The sequence below is a fragment of the Haemaphysalis longicornis genome, unplaced genomic scaffold (genome assembly GCF_048455015.1).
Source record: "Haemaphysalis longicornis isolate Haplotype H1 unplaced genomic scaffold, Haemaphysalis longicornis Haplotype H1 scaffold_1, whole genome shotgun sequence".
Lineage (NCBI taxonomy): Eukaryota > Metazoa > Arthropoda > Arachnida > Ixodida > Ixodidae > Haemaphysalis > Haemaphysalis longicornis.
The window spans coordinates 99,574,323-99,580,247 of record NW_027526203.1 but is presented as its reverse complement, the minus strand read 5'-3'; the positions used below and the strand labels follow the sequence as shown (position 1 = coordinate 99,580,247).

The 5,925-nt window shown below is 47.9% G+C and overlaps 1 non-coding gene across 1 annotated transcript; it reads right to left on the bottom strand.

Annotated features, from left to right (window-relative positions):
* Window positions 1-5,622: 5,622 nt before the first annotated feature.
* Trnas-acu (transfer RNA serine (anticodon ACU)) lies at window positions 5,623-5,694 on the bottom strand. The gene has a single exon. It is a non-coding gene; the product is annotated as a tRNA-Ser (tRNA).
* Between the last annotated feature and the right edge of the window lie 231 nt (window positions 5,695-5,925).

The window sequence follows — 5,925 nt, the reverse complement described above, 5'->3', positions numbered from 1 at the left end:
AGGTGGTGCTTCTGCGCATACACAGACATGATGGTGTTGAATACAAGATTAACTATGTGGTTTTTGGGGGGTGTATGCGATGACAGTGCGCGAACAACACTCAAAGAATTGGTATAGATGATGGAATTGGGAATTTGATTTTCAAGAATGTGTCGTACAATCAGTAGAATTCCATACGCTTCTGCTGAAAAAATTGTTGTGTGCACACTCATAGTTCTGGCTGCATTGAAATTTGGACCATGAGCAGCGCACGACACCATAGTGGAGGTTTTAGAAGCGTCACTATAAAATTCTGCAAATTCTGTAATTTCTGCAAATTCTGTAAATTCTGCAAATTCTGCAAACTAACTGCAAAGACCAAAAGTGCTGCAGTATTGCAGCTCGTGGTACCCGGTTTTTGTCAAGTTTTATAAAAGAAAGGTCGCACGACACTGGGCGAACTTGCCAAGGCGGTAAAATGTTTGAAAAGGATGACCTGTACACATCTAAAAACGAAGCACTCAGATCCGAAGCTCGCTCTCTCACTCTAAGTGAAAAGGGCAAAGGAACGAATGGGCGATTTACAAAGAGGAGAGACGTTGATGTATCGTTAAAAACAGGATAAAAAGGATGGTTATTCAGTGATGAAATATTAAAAGCATAAAGCAAGTCCATGTACGTTCCTTGATTCTGAAGACTCCACTTATTACACTCGACATACAGACTCTCGACAGGGCTAGTGCGAAAAGCACCCGACGCAAGCCGTAGCCCCAAGTGCAGCACTGGGTCAAGCATTCGCAACGCTGTTTTCGTCGCCGACCCATATACCACACTGCCATAGTCTAAACGAGAACCAACCAAAGCAGTGTAGAGCCGTAGTAGGAGTTCTTTGTCAGCCCCATAGGATTGGTGGGAAAGAACCTTAAGGATATTCATTGTTTTCCGACATTTATGCTTAAGTTTCTTGATATGTGGGATGTATGTGAGTTTGTGGTCAAACACAACACCTAAAAACTTGTGCTCCTTGTTCACAGGAAGCGACGCGCCATTAAGAGTAATGTCTGGGTCCGTATGGACCCCGCGCTTCCTTGAAAACACAACGCAGGAGCTTTTTACAGGATTCAGTTTAAAACCATTCTTGTCTGCCCAACCGGCAAGTTTCTTGTCGCCGAGCTGGACTTGACGTTCGCATATTGACATATTACATGATTTAGAAGATATCTGCACGTCATCTACATACATGGAATAAGAGATTGTTGGTGGCAGTGCTTTTCCAAGAGAGTTCATCTTTACTATGAAGAGAGCGGAACTCAACACGCCACCTTGCGGCACGCCGTTTTCTTGGACGTGAACCTTTGAGAGTGCACAGCCAACTCTTACTCGAAACGTTCTCTCTGACAAGTAACTAACAAGGGTGTTCAACATGTTACCCGAAACACCGAATGACTTCAGGTCACTAAGGATCCCATAACGCCAAGCGGTGTCGTAGGCCTTCTCGAGGTGGAAAAAGACAGTTAAACAGTACTGCTTATGCACGAAGGCATCCCTGATGTATGAGTCAAGTGCAACCAGTTGATCGTTCGTCGATCGCCCCACCCTAAAGCCTGCCTGGCAGCTCTCGAGAAGACCATTGTACTCGAGGAAGTACACGAGCCTGCGATTGATCATTGATCATCTTCTCGAAGAGCTTGCACAGGCAGCTCGTCAGTGCTATTGGACAGTAACTTGAGGGGGACGATGGGTCCTTTCCCTCCTTCGAGAAAGCCACTACAATGGCCTCCCTCCAAGAGTGTGGAATGTGCCCTGAAAGCCATATTTTATAATATAGATGTAGAAGTACTTCAAGTGTGTCTGCGTGTAGGTGTTGTATCATTGTATATGTAATGTTGTCTGGGACTGGAGCTGAGGGTTTACACGTGCTCAGAGCAGCCCTCATCTCATGTAGTGAAAACAGGGAGTTGTAAGAAGTCTCTGATTTGTTGTTGTCGTGTAGGGACTTCTTTTCACTAGAGTCTTTATAGCTCAGGAAAGTGTTCGTGTAGTGTGCTGAACTGGACACGTGTTGGAAGTGTTGTGCGAGTGTGTCAGCCTGGTCTTCCAGTGTGTCCCCTGTTGTATTGACCAGGGGCAGGCTGTGCGTCTCTTGTCCTTTGAGTTTGCATACACGTGTCCATACCTTGCGTGTGTCTGTGTATGAGTTTATAGATGTTATGAATGAGCGCCAACTATCTCTTTTACCTCACGGCGCGCAAGTTTTCCGTATGCCTTTGCCCGTTTGAACAAGAGGAGGTTTCCCGACGTGGGGTACCGATGGAGGATACCCCACGCCTTGTTCTGGGCCTCTCGCGCCCGCCTACCGTCCTCATTCCATCACGGCCTCCGCTGGTTGCGCGGGGCACCAGAGGCGTGGGGAATGGACTTTTCGGCGGCGTCGAGGATGTGCGCCGTGAGCAGTTGGGTAGCTTCTTCAACGCGTGGATGTGTGGTGTAGTTTGGATGTCTCTGTAAATGTATTCCAGTCAGCTCTTGCTTCATTAAACCTTTTATGGGAAGATGGACTGCTCGGGTCTGTACCTATATACGCTAATGAAGTGGGGAAATGGTCACTACCATATAGGTCCGTGCCCACACCCCACTCAAGACATGGAAAGCGAATTGCAGAACTAATAGCCAGGTCAAGATGTGAGTATGTGTTGTGACCTATGTTATGGTATGTAGGCTGTTTATTGTTGAAAAGGCATGCTCCTGAAGATGTAAGGAATTTCTCTATCAGGCGACCTCGGGCATCCGTTCTGGAGAAGCCCCAAAGACAGTTGTGTGCATTGAGGTCGCCTGTTAGAATGTACGGTTCGGGCAGCTGGTCGACCAGCGCCTCGAAGTCAGAGCTCGAAAGTGCATAATCAGGACGAATGTAAATGGAGCATACCGTTACCAACCTATTAAAAATTATTGTGCGGATGGCTACAGCCTCGAGGACGGTATTCAAGGTGACAGGGTGGCATGCTAAGAATTTTCGGGCGATTATGGCCACACCACCAGAAGAGTGTGTGCAGCCATCCCTGTCCTTTCTATATACCAGGTAACTATTCAAGAAATTTGTGTGTTTGGAATTTAGATGTGTTTTCTGGACACACATTACACATGGCTGATTGGCATGCAGAATCTCATACACGTCGTCAAGATTACTCAGAAGGCCTGTGCAGTTCCATGGAACTATGTTTTCTCCTCCCATTATTTAGTGTGAGAGCTACTGGAGTGTGTATGTTTATGGGTCGTCTTTCGGGGCTGTGACTCTTGGATTGGGCTTTTTGGGCCTTTCTGTAGGCTTGGACGTCTGAGGCCGCTCCTTGCGCTGCGTTGCAGGCAAGAACGGCACGACGTCCATCTCGTCGTCCGATGTCCTGGGTGTGCCCGTCGAACCGGGCCCCCCGGACTTGGCCCCCCTTCGGGGGCCCTTCGTTTGACCCGCCACCGCTGCAGGTGTCGGGGGCACCAGAAGTGACACGGGCGGTGCGATGGCGGTGGAAGCAGGTGCGGGGCCCGTGGTGTCCATGGCACCCTCCAACGCACTGGAGGACGGGGAGGCAGGGACGGTAGCGGCACCGGTCCCGACGGAAGAGGTTGCCACCACAACCGCTGCTGGCTCAGCGAACGGTGCGGAGGCACGTTGCGCTGCCATAGGCAACCCAGGGGGGGGACGGGGGCGGGACCAAGTCCGACTCGCGGTACTGGGTCCCCGCCGAAACCAGACGCCGCTCCGCCCCCCGGCGAGCTGCGTCGGCGTACCTCCACAGAGGGAAAGAGGCGAGCCTCTTCCGCGCCTCTGGGAAGGTGATGTTTTCGTTGACTTTCAAGGCAATGATCTGTTTTTCTTGTTTGAACTTTTCACAGCTCCTAGAATAGGCAGCGTGTGGTCCCTGGCAGTTCGCACAGGTGAAGTTCTGGGACTTACAATTTTCAGTTAGATGATCATGTGCTGCACATTTTGTGCACGTCAATTTAACACGACAAGACGTTGTGCCGTGCCCAAACAGCTGACACTTCAAACAGCGGCGTGGGCGCCACGTAGGGTCGGATTGGACATCTCAAGAAACCTGTGTTGACCGACTCAGGAAGGTTTGAGCGGTCAAGTGTCAAGATTATGTGCTTGGTAGGAATTATTTTATCATTTCGGCGTATGGTGATTCGCCTCACTGCTGTCACGCCCTGATCTCGGAGGCCCTCGAGCAGATCTGCTTCAGTCTCATTCATTAAATCCCGATCAGAGATCACGCCCAGGCAGCTATTGAGGCTGCGATGGGGCGTGATCTTAATGTCAACATCTACCATGCGCGTTTCCTTGAGGAGGTTAGAGGATTGTTGTTTGTTTTCTACTTCTATCAAAACTTCTCCCGTTATGAGTTTCTTAGCCTTGTACGACTTTCCGATAAGGCTTTCAAGAAACTTGGAGATTAGAAACACAGACTGGGAAGTGATGGGCTTTGTCTTGACAAGAGATTCCATGATCAAAAACGCGAGAAATTATCAGGCTTCGGGAGAGCGATTGATTGCAACGGAGGAAAAGAAACTTCGGTGCGGCCCCTTTTCGGGGGCCGATCACGTTTGGGGGGGGTTTAGAAAATGCCATATATCATAGTATACAAGCAGGGGACGGGGGTACTTTCTTCTTTGACTTTACCCTGATGGTCAAAGAGGTCCCAGAGCTCCCTGCCTGGTGAACAGACAGGGAGCCCATCCGCCGGAGCTTGACCTGGGCTCCGACGGCCACCGTTTGAGATTTCTATCCTTCACCTAAAAACCCATTACCACGGTCGGTTACAGCGTGAGTGTGGGGGCTCGGGGTCCGCGGTGTCGCCAACACCGTCACCAAGATTACGAAAGGTGCCCCGTGCGGGGTATATATATATATATCAGAGATGGAGGGCAAGGGATCAAACCGCACGCTCCACCACTTGAGAGGCAATGCCAGGAGACTTGGCGGACGACGTTTATTCGGCGAGCGGTACCCTGGCCAGAACAGGATCAATCTCTATGGCGATGATGGTGCGTCCCAGAAACACGACGAGCGATGAGATGGTGATGGACGCACACAATGCAGCGACGACGACGAAACACGAAGGCGGTATTGACCAGTCATAATACTGAGCTATGGCCTGATGACGGGACATTTAAGATTCGCGCTTACAATATATACACATATATATGGTTCAGGGAAAAGGTTCCAGGCTATAAGGTTAACTGTACGATAGAGAAGTCACATTGAAAAACATAACAATATTCTAACGTTTCGACCCCGGTCGAAACGTTAGAATAAATATTCTTATGTTTTGCAATGTGACTTCCCTACCGTATATATATATATATATATATATATATATATATATCTATATATATATATATATATATATATATATATATATATATATATATATATATATATATATATATATATATGTATATATATATATGTATATATATATATATATGTATATATATATATATGTATATATATATAGAAAGAAACGCCGGCAGTCTACAACGCCAAACCAGGCGTAGGGAAATGGTTAGACTATTTTTTGACCGTTAGTCAAGTTATATTTTTTTATTAATTTAAGTAGAAAGAAGGAAAGAAAGAAAAACACGCGCCCAGAGTGGGGACCGAACCCACGCCTTTCGATTAGTTCTCGAATGCCTTACCAATTCGGCTATCTGGGCGACTGTGTTCTCCTTCACTCTCTGGGGTATTTATATTTACTACAACTGTATCTGACGCTTGAGGGTGTAGCCAGCGCCACTCAGACTATACGCGGAGAAGGGGACTTTCTTTTTGAACCCCGGGGCGTGACTTGAACGTCTACAGCCTATAATGAGTGGATAACTGGCAGGAAACCCTCTTATGCTAACTTGGCATCAAGGCTGCCAGAACCGAGGCCCTCGCTAAGCTTT